We start from the raw sequence: 20,451 nt of genomic DNA on the forward strand, positions 1-20,451 counted from the left end.
TTAATAGATGTTGAAAAGCTTCTGATAAATATCCAAAAATTTTAATATCCATTTACTGAAAAAATTCCCAAAGTAAGTATATAGAAAACATACTTCAACATTACACTGTCACTTTATACCCATCAGAATGCTGCTGCTGCTGTTAAGTCGCTTCAGTCGTGTCCGACTCTGTGCGACCCCAGAGATGACAGCCCACCAGGCTCCCCCGTCCCTGGGATTCTCCAGGCAAGAACACTGGAGTGGGTTGCCATTTCCTTCTCCAATGCATGAAAGTGAAAAGTGAAGTGAAGTCACTCAGTCGTGTCCGACTCTCTCAGACCCCATGGACTGCAGCCTACCAGGCTCCTCCATCCATGGGATTTTCCAGGCAAGAGTACTGGAGTGGGGTGCCATTGCCTTCTCCACCCATCAGAATAGCTATTATTAAAAAGATATCAACAAGTGTTGGCAAGGATTAGAATGATGAAACCCTCATACACTGTTGGTACAAATGTAAATTGGTGTGACCACTATGGAAAACAGTATGGAGTTTCCTCAAAAATTAAAAATAGAACTAATCATATGGTCCAGCAATTCCAGTTCTGAGTATTTTTCCAAAGAAATGAAAACACAATTTGAAAGGATGTATGCATCCCTACAGACATGGAGAAGGGAATGGCAAACCACTTCAGTACTATTGCCTTGAGAACCCCATGAACAGTATGAAAAGGCAAAAAGATAGGACATTGAAAGATGAACTGCCCAGGTCAGTAGGTGCCCAATATGCTACTGAGAACAGTGGAGAAATAATTCCACAAAGAATGAAGAGACAGAGCCAAAGCAAAACCAAACCCACTTGTGGATGTGACCGGTGATGGAAGTAAAGTCCAAAGCTTTAAAGAGCAATATTGCATAGGAACCTGGAATGTTAGGTCCATGAATCAAGGCAAAGTGGAAGTGGTCAAACAGGAGATGGCCAGAGTGAACATTGACATTTTAGAAATCAGTGAACTCAAATGGATTAGAATGGGTGAATTTAATTCAGATGACCATTATATCTACTACTGTGGACAAAGATCCCTTAGAAGTAATGGATTAGCCCTCATAGTAAAAAAAAGAGTCTGAAATGCAGTATTTGGATGCAATCTCAAAAATGACAGAATGATCTCTGTTCATTTCTAAGGCAAACCATTCAATATACAGTAATCCAAGTCTATTGCCTGACCCGTAACGCTGCAGAAGCTGAAGTTGAACGGTTCTATGAAGAACTATAAGACCTAGAACTTACATCCAAAAAAGATGTCCTTTTCATTATAGGGGACTGGAATGAGAAAGTAGGAAGTCAAGAAACACCTGGAGTAACAGGCAAATTTGGCCTTGGAGTACAGAAAGAAGCAGGGCAAAGGCTAACAGACTTCTGTCAAGAGAATGTACTGGTCATAGCAAACACCCTCTTCCAACAACACAAGAGAAGACTCTACACATGGACATCACCAGATGGTCAACACTGAAATCAGATTGATTATGTTCTTTGCAGCCAAAGATGGAGAAGCTCTATACAGTCAGCAAAAAAAAGACTGGGAGCTGACTGTGGCTCAGATCATGAACTGCTTATTGCCAAATTCAGATTTAAATTGAAGACAGTAGGGAAAACCACTAGACCACTCATGTATGACCTAAATCAAATCCCTTCTGATTATACAGTGGAAGTGACAAACAGATTCAAGGGATTAGATCTGATAGACAGAGTGCCTGAGAACTATGGACGGATGTCTGTGACATTGTACAGGAGGCAGTGATCAAGACCATCCCCAAGAAAAAGAAATTCAAAAAGGCAAAATGGTTGTCTGAGGAGGCCTTACAAATAGCTGAGAAAAGAAGAGAAGCTAAAGGCAAAGGAGAAAAGGAAAGATATACCCATTTAAATGCAGAGTTCCAAAGAAGCAAGGAGAGATTAAGAAAGCCTTCTTCGGTGATCATTGTAAACAAATAGAGGAAAACAATAGAATGGGAAAGACCAGAGATCTCTTCAAGAAAATTAGAGATACCAAGGGAACATTTCATGCAAAGATGGGCTCAATAAAGGACAGAAATGGTATGGATCTAACAGAAGCAGAAGATATTAAGAAGAGATGGCAAGAATACACAGAACTATACAAAAAAGATCTTCATGACCCAAATCATCACGATAGTGTGATCACTCACCTAGAGCCAGACATCCTGGAATGTGAAGTCAAACGGGCCTTAGGAAGCATCACTGTGAACAAAGCTAGTGGAGGTGATAGAATTCCAGGGGAACTATTTCAAATCCTAAAAGATGATGCTGTGAAAGTGCTGCACTCAATATGTCAACAAATTCAGAAAGCTCAGCAGTGGCCACAGGACTGGAAAAGGTCAGGTTTCATTCCAATCGCAAAGAAAGGCAATGCCAAAGAATGCTCAAACTACTGCACAATTGCACTCATCTCACACGCTAGCAAAGTAATACTCAAAATTCTCCAAGCCAGGCTTCAACAGTACATGAACCGTGAACTTCCAGATGTTCAAGCTGGATTTAGAAAAGGCAGAGGAACCAGAGATCAAATTGCCAACATCCATTGGCTCATAGAACAAGAAAGAGAATTCCAGAAAAACATCTATTTCTGCTTTATTGACTATGCCAAAGCCTCTGACTGTGTGGATCACAATAAACTGGAAAATTCTTAAAGAGATGGGAATACCAGGCCACCTGACCTGCCTCTTGAAAAAAATGTATGCAGGTCAGGAAGCAACAGTTAGAACTGGACATAGAACAACAGACTGGTTCCAAATAGGAAAAGGAGTACGTCAAGGCTGTATATTGTCACCCTACTTATTTAACTTATATGCAGAGTACATCATGAGAAACGCTGGGCTGGAGGAAGCACAAGCTGGAATCAAGATTGCCGGGAGAAATATCAATAACCTCAGATATGCAGATGACAGCACCCTTGTGGCAGAAAGTGAAGAAGAACTAAAGAGCCTCTTGATGAAAGTGAAAGAGGAGAGTGAAAAAGTTGGCTTAAAGCTCAACATTAAGAAAACTAAGAGCATGGCATCTGGTCCTATCACTTCATGGCAAATAGATGGGTAAACAGTGGAAACAGTGACAAACTTTATTTTGAGGGGCTCGAAAATCACTGCAGATGGACTCTAACCATGAAATTAGATGATGCTTGCTCCTTGGAGGAAAAGTTTGACAAAACTAGACAGCATATTACAAAGCAGAGACATTACTTTGCCAAGAAAGGTCCATCTAGTCAAAGCTATGGCTTTTCCAGTAGTTATGTATGGATGTGAAAGTTGGACTATAAAGAAAGCTGAGTGCTGAAGAGCTGATGCTTTTGAACTGTGGTGTTGGAGAACAGTCTTAAGAGTCCCTTGGACTGCAAGGAGATCCAACCAGTCCATCCTAAAGGAAATCAGTCCTGAATATTCATTGGAAGGACTGATGTTGAAGCTGAAACTCCAAGACTTTGGCCACCTGATGCGAAGAACTGACTCATTTGAAAAGACTCTGATGCTGGGAAAGATTGAAGGTGGGAGGAGAAGGGGACGACAGAGGATGAGATTGTTGGATGGCATCAGCGACTCAATGGAGATGAGCTTTGGTAAACTCCGGGAGTTGGTGATGGACAGGGAGGCCTGGTGTGGTACAGTCCATGAGGTTGCAAAGAGTCGGACATGACTAGCAACTGAACTGAACTGATGCATCCCTATATTATTTGTAACATAATCACAGTAGCCAATATATTCAAGCAACCTACATGCCCATCAACAGACAAATAGATAAAAAAGATGCAGACATACATACATATATATATATAATGGCTATTACTTATCCATATAAAATGTAACCTCACCATTTGTGATAACATGGATGAACCTGGAGGGTATTTTGCTAAGTGGAGTAAGTCAGATGGAGAAAGTAAAATACCATATGATTTTACTTATATGTGGTGCTAGTGGTAAAGAATCTGCCTGTCAATGCAAGAGACCTAAGATACAGGTTTGATCCCTGGGTTGGGAAGATCCCCTGGAGAAGCTCATGAGAACCCACTCCAGTATTCTTGCCTGGAGAATCCCATGGACAGAGGAGCCTGGTGTCACAAAGAGTTGGACATGACTGAAGTGACTTAGCATACACAAGGACAGAAAAATTATTTTTGGACTTCCTTGGTGGAATGTAAAAAAGAGAAGAACAACCAATGAACAAAACAAAACAGAAACAGAGTCATTGATACTGAGAACAAACAAATTGTTGCCAGATGGGGAGGGGATGGAGGAAGAGAGAAATAAATTGAGGGAAAGTGAAGAGTTACAAACTTCTGGTTACAAAATAAATGAGTCATGAAAAATAAATTATATCATGGGGGAAATAGTCAATAATAATGTCATATCTTTGTATGGTGATGGACAGTTACTAGACTTATATTGTGATTATTTTGTACTGTATAGAAATATCTAATCAACATGTTGTGCACCAGTCACTAAAATAATGTTGCAGGTCCATCATACTTCAAAAGAGACCAAATAAACTCACTCATAGGAAAAAAGAGAGCAGAGTTGTGGAGGGGTAGTGGGTGAGGGGAGGGGGAATTGGATGAAGGTCATCAAGACGTACAAACATCCTTTTGAGATGAGTAAGTACTAGAGATGTAATGTATAACATGATTTATATAATCAATGCTCTATGTTATATATGGAAGTTGTTAGAGTAAATCCCAAGAGCTTTACCAAAAAGAAAAAAATTTTTCTTTTATTTTCTATTTTATGATAGAGGTTCACTAAACTTACTGTGGTAATCATTTCATAAGGTATGTAAGTCAAATCATTATGCTGCATGCCTTGAACTTTATATAGTGCTTCATGTCCATATATCGCAGTAATACTCTAAGGAAAGAAATTAATAAACATAAAATATTTTTAAGATAATAAAATATATGATTATGCTGTAAGATCAAGCACACACACAAAATCTCTGGTATATATACAAAAAATAAAGACAAAGCAAGCAAAACATACCATTACAGAAAATCATTACAAAGGAAAATGGTAATCCCTCAAATTACAAGGGAAGAGAATAAGACAGAAATAAAGGAACAATAGAAAAATGAAACAAACAGAAAATAATAACAAAATGGCAATAATAAGTCAATACCTATCAAGACTTTAAATGTGAATGGATTAAATTCTTCAAAAACATAGTGTATATATGTTGCCTACAAAGACTTTAGCTTTAAAGACACACAAAGTCTTAAAGGGATGGAAAAAGATGCTTCATGCAAATTTTTAAAAAGCAGGGGTAGTCATACTTTGGACAAAATAAGCTAAGTCAAAGACTATAACAAGAGACAAAGAAGGTCATTATAATAAAGGGGCCAGTTCAACAAGAGGATGCCTTTGGCCCTCTGTATCTACAGGTTTCACGTCTACACACATGGAGTGCTAACTGCTTTCATTGAATTATGTCATTTTGTTAGGGGATGTCAGCTAGTGGCAAAATGAGAAATCAGAAACTGCCTTGAGATAGATGCATGAAAATAAAATCACAACATATAAAAACTTATGGGACACGGGAAAAGCAGGGCTAAGAGGGGAGTTTATAGTAATAAATGTCTACATTAAGATAAAAGGTCTCAAATAAACAACCTAATTTTACATTTTTAGGACTAGAGAAAGAAACTATGCCCAAAGTGAGTAGAAGGAAGGAAATAACAAAGATCTGAGCAGAATAAAATGAAGTAAAACTGAAATATAAATGAAAGGAAATATAAACTAAAAAGACAATAGAAAAGATCACTGAACCTAAAAGTTGTTTTTTAAAAGATAAAGTAGATATATACCCTTAGATTGGTTTACCAAAAAAAGACAAAAAGTAAAATTATAAGTGAAAAAGACCTTACAACTGATAATATGCAAATACAAGGAGTAAAGAGACTGAATAATTATATGCCCCCAAATTGGACAACCTAGATAAAATTTAGATTTGTAGAAACATACAGCCTACCAAGACTGATTCATGAAGAAGCAGAAAATATGAATAGCTCAAATACTAGTAAGATGACTGAATCAGTAATCAAAAACTTCAATTCAAATAAAAATCCATGACCAGATGGCTTCACTGATGAGTTCTACCAAAAACCTAAGGAAAAACTAATCCTTTATAAGCTCCTTCAAAAAACTGAAGAAGAGGGAACACTCCCAAATTCATTTTACTAGTCCAGCATTACTCTGATATGAGAGCTAGACAAGGATAATACAAGAAAAGAAAATTATAGTTCAATATTCCTGATAAACATAGATGCAAAAATCCTCAACAAAATGTAAACAAAATAAATGCAACAGAATGTTAAAAAGATCAGGTAACATGATCAAATAGGATTTATTCCAGGGATGAAAGAACAGTGCAACATTTGTGAACCAATATGATATACCACATTAACAAAATGAAAGATAAGAATCAGATAATCACCTTGATAGATGCAGAAAAATCATCTGACAAAATTTAAGATAACTTTATGACATTTAAATGGACAACAGGTACATAAAAAGGTGCTTTTAACATCACTCACTAATTATCATACTCAGTTGCTCAGTCATGTCTGACTCTGTGACCCCATGGACTGTAGCCGACCAGGCTCCTCTGTCCATGGGATTTTCTAGGCAAGAATACTGGAGTAGGTATTACCACTGATGGTAATACCAATTCATTACCATTGAGCCACCTCACTAATTATCAGGGAAATGTAAATCAAAACCACAATGAGATATCAACTGACACCTGTTAGCATGATTATTATTGAAAATGCAAGGGGTAACTGGATAAGATGTGAGGAAAAAACTGTTGTAGCCCTATGGAAAACAATATGGAGGTTCCTCAAAAATATAACAATAGAACTACCATAGATTCAGTAATCCTAATTCTGGGTACATATATAAAGTAAACAAAATCACTATCTGGAAGAGATATACACCAAGGTATGTAAACTACCTAAATGTCCGTTGATGGCTAAATGGATAAAGACAAGCTGTTATATATAATGGAGTAATGAAAGTCATAGCCTTGACTAGATGGACCTTTGTTGGCAAAGTAATGTCTCTGCTTTTCAATATGCTATCTAGGTTGGCCATAACTTTTCTTCCAAGGAGTAAGCGTCTTTTAATTTCATGGCTGCAGTCACCATCTCCAGTGATTTTGGAACCCCCCAAAATAAAGTCTGACAATGTTTCCACTGTTTCCCCATCTATTTCCCATGAAGTGATGGGACCAGATGCCATGATCTTTGTTTTCTGAATGTTGAGCTTTAAGCCAACTTTTTGACTCTCCTCTTTCACTTTAATCAAGAGGCTCTTTAGTTCTTAACTTTCTGCCATAAGGGTGGTGTCATCTGCATATCTGAGGTTATTGATATTTCTCCCGGCAATCTTGATTTCAGCTTGTGCTTCTTCTAGCCTGCATTTTTCATGATGTACTCTGCATATAAGTTAAATAAGCAGGGTGACAGTATACAGCCATGACGTACTCCTTTTCCTATTTGGAACCAGTCTGTTGTTCCATGTCCAGTTCTAATTGTTGCTTCCTGATCTGCATATAGGTTTCTCACGAGGCAGGTCAGGTGGTCTGGTATTCCCATCTCTTTCAGAATTTTCCACAGTTTCTTGTGATCCACACAGTCAAAGGCTTTGGCATAGTCAATAAAGCCGAAATAGATGTTTTTCTGGAACTCTCTTGCTTTTTCCATGATCCAGCAGATGTTGGCAATTTGATCTCTGGTTCCTCTGCCTTTTCTAAAACCAGCCTGAACATGTGGAAGTTCATGGTTCCCGTATTGCTGAAGCCTGGCTTGGAGAATTTTGAGCATTACTTTACTAGCGTGTGAGATGAGTGCAATTGTGCGGTAGTTTGAGCATTCTTTGGCATTGCCTTTCTTTGGGACTGGAATGAAACCTGACCTTTTCCAGTCCTGTGGCCACTGCTGAGTTTTCCAAATTTGCTGGCATATTGAGTGCAGCACTTTCACAGCATCATCTTTCAGGATTTGAAAGAGCTCAACTGGAATTCCGTCACCTCCACTTGGTCGTGAAGATCTTTTTTGTACAGTTCTTCTGTGTATTCCTGCCACCTCTTCTTAATATCTTCTGCTTCTGTTAGGTCCATACGATTTCTGTCCTTTATTGAGCCCATCTTTGCATGAAACAACAAAGGTCCATCTAGTCAAGGCTATGGTTTTTCCTGTGGTCATGTATGCATGTGAGAGTTGGACTGTGAAGAAAGCTGAGCACCGAAGAATTGATGCTTTTGAACTGTGGGGATGGAGAAGACTCTTGAGAGTCCCTTGGACTGCAAGGAGATCCAACTAGTCCATTCTGAAGGAAATCAGCCCTGGGATTTCTTGGGAAGGAATGATGCTAAAGCTGAAACTCCAGTACTTTGGCCACCTCATGCGAAGAGTTGACTTATTGGAAAAGACTCTGATGCTGGGAGGGATTGGGGGCAGGAGGAGAAGGGGATGACAGAGGATGAGATGGCTGGATGGCGTCACTGACTTGATGGATGTGAGTCTGAGTGAACTCCGGGAGTTGGTGATGGACAGGGAGGCCTGGCGTGCTGCGATTCATGGGGTCGCAAAGAGTTGGACACGACTGAGCAACTGAATTGAACTGAACTGAATGAAAGTCAGTGTCAGTCACTCAGTTGTGTCTGACTCTTTGTGACCCATGGACTGTAGCCTGTCATGCTCCTCTGTCCCTGGAATTGTCCAGGCAAGAATATTGGAGTGGGTAGCCATTCCATCCTCTGGGGATCTTCCTGACCCAGGGATCAAATCTGGGTCTCCTGCATTGCAGGTGGATTCGCTACGCTCTGAGCCACCAGGGAAGCCCTCTGGAGTAATATTTAGCCTTATAAAAGAAGGAAATCCTAATCTGTGATTTTGACATAGATAAATATGGAGAGCATTGTCTTAAGTGAAATAAGCAAGACAAAGAAAGAAATACTGCATGTTATAAGTTATCCATGGAATCTAAAAACAGAAAAAATCAAAACAAAAAAAAACCCACCTAAAAAGCCAAACCAGAAAAACCTTATGAAAACAGAGTAAATAAATGGTTGCTTGGAGCTGAGGAGTGGGGGAAATAGGGAGAGGCTGGTAAAAGGGTACAGTCTTTCAGTTATAAGATGAATGAAGTCTGAGGAACTAATGTGATTATAGTTGATAACACTGTACTGTATAAGTGAAATCTGTTAAGAAAGTAGAACTTAAATATTCTCACCAAAAACACACACCGAAAATAAAAACAAACTTAAAAAAAAAAAGCCATGTGAGATGGTGGTTCTGTTAACTGACTAGCTGTGGAGGGAATCTTTCACAGTGCATACATATATCAAATTATCAGACTGTACATTTTAAAATTAATTTTTTGGGGGTGGCATCATTGAAACTGCCAAAAAAGCTGAAAGAAATAAGAATGGGCAACTTTTATTAGTGTTTGAATCTGTGTGTAACCTACATGGGGTTGATGTTGGGAGATATTTGCAAATATATGGGGGAATACTGCTAATTACAATAAAAGGAGGGTCTACTTGTGGTCTGGTGTGCTCAATTGTTCAACAATGTTGGGTAAGTCTCATACAATGAAGAACTGTCCTGACCAAAAGAATAACAGGAATCCTTTTAAGAAACACAGTAGGGGGTCTCTTATTTGAAACTAAATAAGAAATTAAGAAAATAATCCAGGGGTGGTTAAATTAAAAAAACTTGTTATCAGATACATCTACTTTGTCAGATCACACTCAGTTAAGTTCAGTCGCTCAGTCATGTCCAACTCTTTGCGGCCCCATGGACCACAGCACGCCAGGCTTCCCTGTCCATCACCAACTCCCTGAGCTTGCTCAAACTCATGTCCATCGAGTCGGTGATGCCATCCAACCATCTCATCCTCTGTCGTCCCCTTTTCTCCCAGCCTTCAATCTTTCCCAGCACCAGGGTCTTTTCCAGTGAGTCAGTTCTTCACATCAGGTAGCCAAAGTATTGGAGCTTCAGCATCAGTCCTTCCAATGAATATTCAGGATTTATTTCCTTAGGATTGACTGGTTGGATCTCCTTGCAGTCCAAGGGACTCTCAAGAGTCTTCTCCATCCCCACAGTTCATTAATTAAAGGCATTAATTCTTTGGTGCTCAGCTTTCTCTACAGTCCAACACTCACATGCATACATGACTACTGGAAAAACCATAGCTTTGACTAGATGGACCTTTGTTGGCTAAGTAATGTCTCTGTTTTTTAATATGCTGTTTAGGTTGGTCATAGGTTTTCTCCCAAAGAGCAAGCGTTTTTTAATTTCATGGCTACAGTCACCATCTGCAGTGATTTTTGAGCCCAAGAAAATAAAGTCTGTCATTGTTTCCATAGTTTCTCCTCTATTTGCCATGAAGTGATGGGACCAGATGCCATGATCTTTGTTTTTTGAATGTTGAGTTCTAAGTCAGCTTTTCCACTCTCCTCTTTCACTTTCATCAAGAGGCTCTTTAGTTCTTCTTCACTTTCTGCCCTAGGGTGGTATCATCTGTGTACCTTAGGTTATTGATATTTCTCCCAGCAATCTTGATTCCAGCTTGTGCTTCATCCGGCCCAGCGTTTCTCATGATGTACACTGCATACAAGTTAAATAAGCAGGGTGACACTATACAGTCTTGATGTACTCCTTTCCCAATTTGGTACCAGTCCGTCATTCCATGTCTGGTTCTAACTGTTGGTTCCTGACTTGCTTACAGATTTCTCAGGAGGCAGGTCAGGTGGTCTGGTATTTCCATCTCTTTAAGAATTTTCCACAGTATATTGTGATCCACACAGTCAAAGGCTTTGGCATAGTCAATAAAGCAGAAATAGATGTTTTTCTGGAATTCTCTTGCTTTTTCTGTGAGCCAGTGGATGTTGGCAATTTGATCTCCGGTTCCTCTGCCTTTTCTAAATCCAGCTTGAACATCTGCAAGTTCATGGTTCATGTAATGCTGAAGTCTGGCTTGGAGAAATTTGAGCATTACTTTGCTAGCATGTGAGATGAGTGCAATTGTGCAGTAGTTTGAACATTCTTTGGCATTGTCCTTCTTTGGGACTGGAATGAAAATTGACCTTTTCCAGTCCTGTGGCCACTGCTGAGTTTTCCAAATTTGCTGGCACATTGAGTGTAGCACTTTCACAGCATCAACTTTTAGAATTTGAAATAGTTCAACTGGAATTCCATTACCTCCACTAGCTTTGTTGATAGTGATGCTTCCTAAGGCCCACTTGACTTTGCATTCCCAGATGTCTGGCTCTAGGTGAGTGATCACAGTATTGTGATTATCTGGGTCATGAAGATCTTTTTTGTATAGTTCTGTGTATTCTTGCCACCTCTTCTTAATATCTTTGGCTTCTGTTAGATCCATACTGTTTCTGTCCTTTATTGAGCTCATCTTTGTATGAAATGTTCCCTTGGTATCTAATTTTCTTGAAGAGATCTCTAGTCTTTCCCATTCTATTGTTTTCCTCTATTTCTTTGCCCTGATCACTGTGGAAGGCTTTCTTATCTCTCCTTGCTATTCTTTGGAACTCTACATTCAGATCATTATATCTTTCCTTTTCTCCTTTGCCTTTAACTTCCCTTCCTTACTCAGCTATTTGTAAGGCCTCCTCAGACAACTGTTTTGCCTTTTTGCATTTTTTTTCTTGGAGATGGTCTTGATCACTGTCTCCTGTATAATGTCATGATCCTCCATCCATATTTCTTCAGGCACTCTATCACATCTAATCCCTTGAATCTATTTGTCACTTCCACTGTATAATCATAAGGGATTTGATTTAGGTCCTATCTGAATGATCTAGTGATTTTACCTACTTTCTTCAATTTAAGTCTGAATTTGGCAATAAGCACTTCATGATCTGAGCCACAGTCAGCTCTCAGTCTTATTTTTGCTGACTGTATAGAGCTTCTCCATCTTAGGCTGCAAAGAATATAATCAGTCTGATTTCAGTATTGACCATCTGGTGATGTCCATGTGTAGAGTCTTCTCTTCTGTTGTTGGAAGAGGTTGTTTGCTATGAGCAGTGTGTTCTCTGGCAAAACTCTGTTAGCCTTTGCCCTGCTTCATTTTGTATTCCAAGGCCAAATTTGCCTGTTACTCCAGGTATATCTTGACTTCCTAGTTTTCCATTCCAGTTCCCTATGATGAAAAGGACATCTTTTGGGGGTGTTAGTTCTAGAAGGTCTTGTAGGTCTTCATAAAACCATTCAGCTTCTTCAGAATTACTGGTTGGGGCATAGACTTGGATTACTGTGATACTGAATGGTTTGCTTTGGAAACGAACAGAGATCATTCTGTCGTTTTTGAGACTGTATCCAAGTACTACATTTTGTACTCTTTTGTTGACTATGAGGGCTACTCCATTTCTTTGAATGGAACCTTGTCCACAGTAGTAGATATAATGGTCATCTGAGTTAAATTCACCCATTCCAGTCCATTTTAATTCACTGATTCCTAAAATGTTGATGTGTGTGGCTCAGAAAGGGCATCATTTAAGTAGCCATATCAAACAAAAAATTATTTTTAACACTTCTAAGTCTACAAACAGAAATTATTGGAATAATTTGGTTAATAATTTATGCTATGAATTACATCAGCTTATTATCAGTTTTATATTTATAGTCACTTAAGTGAATGAAAAGGAATATATTTTCTAATTTTTGATTCACATATGTAGGAATACTATGTTACTAGCTGTTAAATATTTTGAAGATCAACCTGATAGGAAATATTTTTCAGAAAAGTCAGACTCCATTAATTTAATGACAACTCAATTTAAGGAAAAAGCACTTTATCTGCTTGAGAGGTTATTTTCCCTTTGAGATTAAAGGCACGATTAATTCAGATTCATTTTATCTTTTCAAAGCTCTGCCACTATTCCTGAGAAATCAGCACCCATCTGACAGGAAGTCATATTTTCAAATCAACTGGAAAAGTCTTATATTTGGCCACTAGTTGTTTGTACAAGCTCTTTTGAAAATAAACTAGTAACCTTATTCTTTTTTGTTCTGTGTGAAATCTTAGGAAATACCACATAAGCAATGTAGAGTTAAATAAACTGAAAGCATAATACATATTTCAGAGTGACTGAATGTTTCTAGAAAGACAAATTGTCTCTTTTTAAATTTTCTTGGAATATTTTTAGAAACTATCCTAATGGCCTTTCATTTTCTCAGACCAGAAGAAGTAACAACTGAAAGAGCAGTTCCTATGCCATATATTATTATTTTTCTTGCTTTAATATTTTAGGAAAAAGGATATTTAAATATAGTAATGAAGGAAAACTTAACAGGTTAGAAACTGTTTCCAAGATAGGTTATATTTTCAAATTTTACTACAAAATATATAATTTTTATATAATCTTGCTTTATATCAACATAATATTTCAGCCCCTCAGAAATGCAGTAGAACATATATTTTAAGTGACAGTGGAAGACACTAGAACCTCTACTGTATTACCAAAATAAGAGAACTGTTCACCAATGAGTAGTACCTAAAATTTCTCAACTTTCTAAAAAAGTTAAAATGTGTATATACAGGATAGAACTTTGCTAATAAAAAATACTTCATTGTCTGCATAGTTATGAAGTTTCTATTTTAAATATGTTAATATAGCGCAAGCCTGATACTAGTGAAGGTAAAGATTTGAAGTTTACATCTGTTAAGTTGTTTGCAAGTTTTAGTAGCAAATTATAAATCTAGAAACATTAAAATGGTTTCATTATCTTATTAATTTTAATGAACTAATATTCAAATAGCTGCGGAAATTTGTGAGTTTACATCTCATTTAAAATTCATCTTTTTAAAGCCATAATAAATAAGACTTTCCACTTCACGTTCACTGTAAAAACATAGCATGTGGCTGTAATTATGATATTGTGAATCACGAACGGCAGTAGTTCCACCATTGATAAAAAAGGCCTGGAACATTCAAGTGTATCTTCAGATCATTAGTGAACTCCTTAATGTCCCCACAGCAAAGAAGGTGGAACTGTCCCTACCCCTTTCTCTACATACTTGTCATTTTTTTTTTTTTTTTGGCACAACTTCTTTTCCTCTAAGATAGCCTTGATAATCATTTCAGCCCACATTCTTTTTTTAATATATTTTTTAAATGTATATTTTTAATAGATGAAAAAATAGGCAAATAGATTTGGTGCCTTGGATACAATATGGAAATAATAAACACTCTGTTGTCTCCTAAATCCCATTGCATTTACCCCAGAGAGGTACATATTGGCTAAACTCTAATTTGTGCCATTACTTGCAGATTTCTTAAATTTGCACTGTAGTTTCAAATTGGTATTGGTGGTTTAGTTGCTAAGTCACGTCCGACTCAGCGGACTCCAGGCTCCTCTATACATGGAATTCTCCAGGCAAGAATTAAATTTATGTTTACTATCCAAAACAAATGGACAACTGCCATGCACTATTAAACTATCTTTGCATTATGCCACAGTTAACTTCATTTCAATGTAAGAAAAACACCAATCTTCTCCTTTATTTATAACATTGTATTCTGTCTGGTTAATTCATTCTTCATAAAAGCTTGGATATGATACTGCCTGGAAGTCAGAGAATAAATAAAAGAATCTTCACAGTACCTTTCCATTCTGAGTCCACATTCTGTTCTGCTATATAGTCGCAAGTCCTAGCAGCTTCTAGAGTAATGTATATCAACCTTAGTACTTTGGCTGTGTTTTGGACTGTCCTGGGGATCTTTATATACTACTGATTTTTGAGATCATCTCCAGAAACTCTGATTTAATGGTCTGGGATATGACCAGGGGATTAGGATTAATTTAAGGTCATAGTGTATAATAACAGAAACCTATACCTGTTTTGATTTAAAAAACTGTTTTGCTTTAAAAAAGAAAGAAACTGAAGAACACAAAAACTTATCACTTCTCCCTTATGTAAAAAAATTTTTTTTTCATCTGTTTACATTAACAGGATTTTCCAAGATGAGACAAAAAGTTCTGTTTCATCATAATGGTCTTATTTTGTAGTTAATCTATTTTAGGGCACCCTATTTCTGAAATTCTGGATTAAAATTATGAAAGCTGAGGTTTTCTCTCTTGGAAGTTCTTTATGCCTTCATTAGTATCGTCAGCCTAAATTCTTTATTGGTTGGTCAAAATGAGACTGAGTAGTTTACATTTTACTTTCTCAAAGGAATATGTGATGCAAACTGTCATTTCTCTAGAAGCTACTTATTTTATGTCATTCTGAAAAATACTTTAACTGCACAAATATAAGCATACTCAGCAAATAAAAAAAGAAAACCCCAAAACTCCTTCCATAACTTCAGGATTTTTTGAGTCTAAAATAAATTTATAAGATTTAAAATCACACATTTACAATAAAGACAAACACGATACGAAACTAAATATATGTGGTATCTAACGTATGGCACAAATGAACCTATCTACAAAACAGAACAGACTCACAGACACAGAGAGCAGATCTGTGATTGCCAAAGGGCAGGAGGGTGTGGAGAGGGATGCACTGGGAGTTGGGTTGGTAGATGTAAATTAATGCATTTATCATGGATAAACAACAAGACCCTAATGGATAGCACAGGGAACTATACTCAATATCCTGTGGTAACAGAAAAGAGTATGGAAAAGAATATAAAAATAATTATATATATATGTATAACTGGATCACTTTTCTGTACAGTAGAGATTGGCACAACATTGTAGATCAACTATACCTCAATTAAAAAAATAAAATAATGGCTATCTACAATGGAAGGCTTTTAGTCAGCAATATGAATAATGTAGGATGATTATACAATCTTTAAGTTATATATAGAAAAATTGTTTATAGTCTGTTCCTATTTGCATTTGTCATGACAGGTGTTACAAGTGTTCTTGGTTGGAAGTGACCTTGACTTTACTCTAGTTTTTAAATCATTTTTATCTGAACAATGAGGAAATTTTCATTAAGACACTGATGAGACTATAGACTGCATCTTTTCAATCCATGAATAATTAACCTTTTAAATTTATCTTATATAATGAGCACTTCCCTGTTTATTTTTCTTTTGTATAAATATTGGGGTATCATGGTGCTTTCTGATAATGTTATGCATGGAGGCATCCTATGCAAGAGGCATGAAATACTTTTGTGGATAGTATCTTTCCTGATGGAGAGACTGTCCTTAGGATCAAGCAGACACTAAATGCATGCCCCTGAATCAGGAAATGAGAAAAGATGCAGAATTATCATATTGGCTTACTTATGCTATGCACTGCAGAACTTCAGAGAGGACCCTTCACAGAGATGACTATATGGAAAGATGCTTCCTGGGATTGTGCAGTGTGACATCCCTGACTTCAAAGCTCTCCACTGCTCTCCTAACTTGGAAGCATCTAGGAGGTAAACCCAGGTGGATGATTCTCCATGATGAGGTAGGTTAAAAGTCATCTAAGGGGCTACAAGCTGAGGATTATGTGGTTATACCTTGCAAATTATATCATCTATATTCTGGCAAATGGATCACTGCTTCATTAATACAGTCTATTACTGGTAATTTAGAAAATCAAAGACTTAAAGTAAACTGGCTTAAAAAATAAGGTGCTTCTTGATCCCTTCTCTCTTGGGATTCTATATACATAGTAAGAGGTAGGACTATGCTTACAGACTGAACTCTCCATCCACTTACTCAAATAGTTCAGCTGCATGAAAGTAGAACATGGAGAAGTATGGCAGATTTGTTTAGTTCAACCTGCAAAAGGCAGGAGAGAATAACACTGGATTGGCAAAAAACCAACCAACCATGTTTGGGCTCTGAGAGAAGGGGTTTGAGGGCATCGACTGTGCTTGAGCAGAGGAAGCAGAAGTGGAAACAGGGCATGTCCCTCCGTGGCAGTGATTCTGAGCACCACCACCTAAACTGCTAATGACATATGGTTCACTGACTGTCAAGCTGTGGTGTCCACTTTTTTATTTTCTATAGTTTCCTTTTTCTATTGACATTGTCCACCCTCTTACCTACTTTGCTCATCTTTTTCTCTATTTTCATTGACATTTTTTCCTAACAGTTTAAATCCTAGTCAGCTAATCCAACATCTAGATCATCTAGGGATCTGCATCTGTTTTCTGCTACCACTCATATGTGAAAACTAATACAGAGAAACCTCACTTAAAACAGTCAGGAGGTCAGAAAGGGGAGTTCTTATGCCTCACCACTCCGTGTCAATTACAGACCCAACAGATAGAGATGTACCTTTGCATTTCTAACAGAAAGAAGGCTGCTACTTTCTTACCCATCAAGAGGAAGAACTTTTCCTAATCCAGCAACAGCGGGCGATAAGAGGCTGTCACAATTTAGCCAATGAAAAGCCAATACACTTTGAACTCAGTCTCCTCCAGTGGACTCTTTGTAACAGCCCCTTCTCTTCAAAAGGACAGTTCTCCCCCTTGTTTTCTGGACTTGCCTGTGGTTTGCCATAAAGTGCAAGTCCTGAATTGTAATACTTCGTTCTTTCTGAATAAAGTGTTTTGCTAGTAAAATAAATGATTGTTTTTATCATTTTAGGTCAACATTTTAGTTAATTATTAGTCACAATTTCTTAACCTTCCTTTCTTAATTATGTCCCATTTTTTATTTATGAATTACTGAAGTAGATATTATTTCTCTCCACAGAACTGGTCCTTTTGTCAGGCAGGTAACATGAGAGGCTCATTGTCTCAACTCAATAATTAATAAGCTGGGTTGAGGTTGACGTTACATTGCAGTGTTTATTAGATTCACTCAACCTCTGATTTCAAGTGACTTATCAGATCAGATCAGTCGCTCAGTTGTGTCCAACTCTTTGCGACCCCATGAATCGCAGCAAGCCAGGCCTCCCTGTCCATCATCAACTCCCGGAGTTCATTCAGACTCATGTCCATCGGGTCAGTGATGCCATCCAGCCATCTCATCCTCTGTCGTCCCCTTCTCCTCCTGCCCCCAATCCCTCCCAGCACCAGAGTCTTTTCCAATGAGTCAACTCTTCGCATGAGGTGGCCAAAGTACTGGAGTTTCAGCTTTAGCATCATTCCTTCCAAAGAAATCCCAGGGCTGATCTCCTTCAGAATGGACTGGTTGGATCTCTTTGCAGTGCAAGGGACTCTCAAGAGTCTTCTCCAACACCACAGTTCAAAAGCATCAATTCTTCGGCACTCAGCCTTCTTCACAGTCCAACTCTCACATCCATACTTATAGGCACGGCCTATTCTGTGTTTACTGCATGCTCCTTTTCTGTGACGTGATCTCCTAAACCCCATGGAGTTCACTATGGGACTGCGGATTTGAACTCTGCTTTCGGGTCTTGACCCCTCCTTGAGCGTGGTCCTTTGGGTTTTTTGGTTAATAGTTTAACAGGTCTCTATCTCCTCTAATCTGAAAGTTCTGCTTTTCAGAGGTTGTGAAAGTAACTCTTTCGTCTTCCATCCTACACAGATTTAAAATGTGGCAAATATCTTTGGGAGGACTCTTCCTGTGTGTTTGTTGTAGGCTTCTGTATTCTGTGGATGATTCCCGACCTCTGTGAGATTGCCAGAGGTTTCATTTTGCTTGTTTGGCCAACTAGCCAACTACGTAGCCTCTTGTACTGCCACAGCTCTCGGCAAATGTCTCATGGGGAAGATGGCCATATGTTCAGACTCTTTGTCCAACCTGCCATGTCAGTCCATATATGGTTGTGAAAAACCTCAGCTGATTTCTCTTCCCCTAATAGAGTCCTCTGCCTATGGCAACACTGATCCTCAGATAACTCTCAGATTCAAAATACTTCCAGAGAAGCAAGTAGTTGGCAGTATTAGCTTCACTGGGGACTCTCCCGCTACTGGAATTTCCTTCATCAAGACTTCTTTAATTCCAGAGCTCTTTTATTTATTTATAAATAGAGCTTTTGTAATTATCATTTTATTCCCATTGAGAATGATGATGCTACAACTTATATGCTAATATATCTTATTAAATCTTATATATTCTAGGAAAAGAAATCACCGCTGCTGTTATTGTCAGAAATAATAAGCGTGACCTGTGCTTATTCTTGCATTTCTCAGAGTTCTGTGGCTATTTTCTCATTTTTTGTGTGCTCAAAACCAAGTCCTATTGCATCCCTCTATACTGGGGGAATATCCCTATATTCTTCATCTGTTAATTCTAACTCTGTTGCTGATGATCAAACAAGACTGCTACTCTTCCAGTGCTGAGCTAAGGTAGTAGTGCTGTATCTCACATACAGAACAGGTTCAGAGCATATGATTTTTCAAGTAATATTCAGATTGTCTGGGATAAAAGGTGTAATAAACACAAAGTATAACCTGCAGCCACTGCACAAACCCAGAATCGTCCTCAGAGTACCTTTAGCCAACCTCTGTATGCTAGGATGCATATCAACCATCACCCATAAGGGTACACCACTCACCATGATTATAGAATAGGATAAGGTGACCACAGCATCTCTCAGAGACAGAGTAAGTTTTCCATTACCTGTCTTAATTCCAAGCTCCTCAATCTTCATTGTTTATTCCAAGATGGACCACAATTTTCTAGGATAATTCACAGTGAATACACATATTGCCCATTGCCCTAACAATGTGATACAGTGGTCAAACCTTAAAACACTTGCACATTTTGGAACACGTGTACCCCAATGTTCATCGCAGCACTGTTTATAATAGCCAGGACATGGAAGCAACCTAGATGTCCAGCAGCAGACGAATGGATAAGAAAGCTGTGGTACATATACACAATGGAGTATTACTCAGCCATTAAAAAGAATACATTTGAATCAGTTCTAATGAGGTGGATGAAACTGGAGCATATTATACAGAGTGAAGTAAATCAGAAAGAAAAACACCAATACAGTATACTAACACATATATATGGAGTTTAGAAAGATGGTAATGATAACCCTGTATGAGAGACAGCAAAAGAAACACAGATGAATAGAACAGTCTTTTGGACTCTGTGGGAGAAGGCGAGGGTGGGATAATTTGGGAGAATGACATTGAAACATGTATAATATCATATATGAAATGAATCGCCAGTCCAGGTTCGATGGATGATGCAGGATACTTGGGGCTGGTGCACTGGGATGACCCAGAGGGATGGTACAGGGAGGGAGGTGGGAAGGGGGTTCAGGATGGGGAACATGTGTACACCCGTGGCAGATTCATGTTGATGGATGGCAAAACCAATACAATATTGTAAAGTAATTAGCCTCCAATTTAAATAAATTTATATTAAAAAATAAAAAAAAAGAAATTAAATAGCACCATTTATTAGACAGTTACAGTCAAATTTGAATTTGGCTGTGCTGAATTCCTTAACTTCCTTCTTGGTTTCTCTTGATCAAAGGCTGAAAAATTTCAGTGTCAAGTACCAAA

The 20,451-nt window shown here is 38.0% G+C and overlaps 1 protein-coding gene across 10 annotated transcripts in view; it reads right to left on the reverse strand.

Moving 5' to 3' along the window:
- The window catches only part of RNF180 (ring finger protein 180), a 305,707-nt gene that overhangs the window by 22,864 nt on the left and 262,392 nt on the right, over window positions 1-20,451 (reverse strand). Inside the window, exon 8 of one of the 10 annotated variants that reach the window (XR_006640291.1) lies at window positions 4,795-4,890. The exons of the other annotated variants lie outside the window; for them this stretch is intronic. The gene's annotated coding sequence lies outside the window, so the exon portion shown is untranslated. The remainder of the gene's footprint in view (window positions 1-4,794; window positions 4,891-20,451) is intronic. 10 annotated transcript variants of the gene reach the window in all.

This window comes from Bubalus bubalis, chromosome 19 (genome assembly GCF_019923935.1).
Source record: "Bubalus bubalis isolate 160015118507 breed Murrah chromosome 19, NDDB_SH_1, whole genome shotgun sequence".
Lineage (NCBI taxonomy): Eukaryota > Metazoa > Chordata > Mammalia > Artiodactyla > Bovidae > Bubalus > Bubalus bubalis.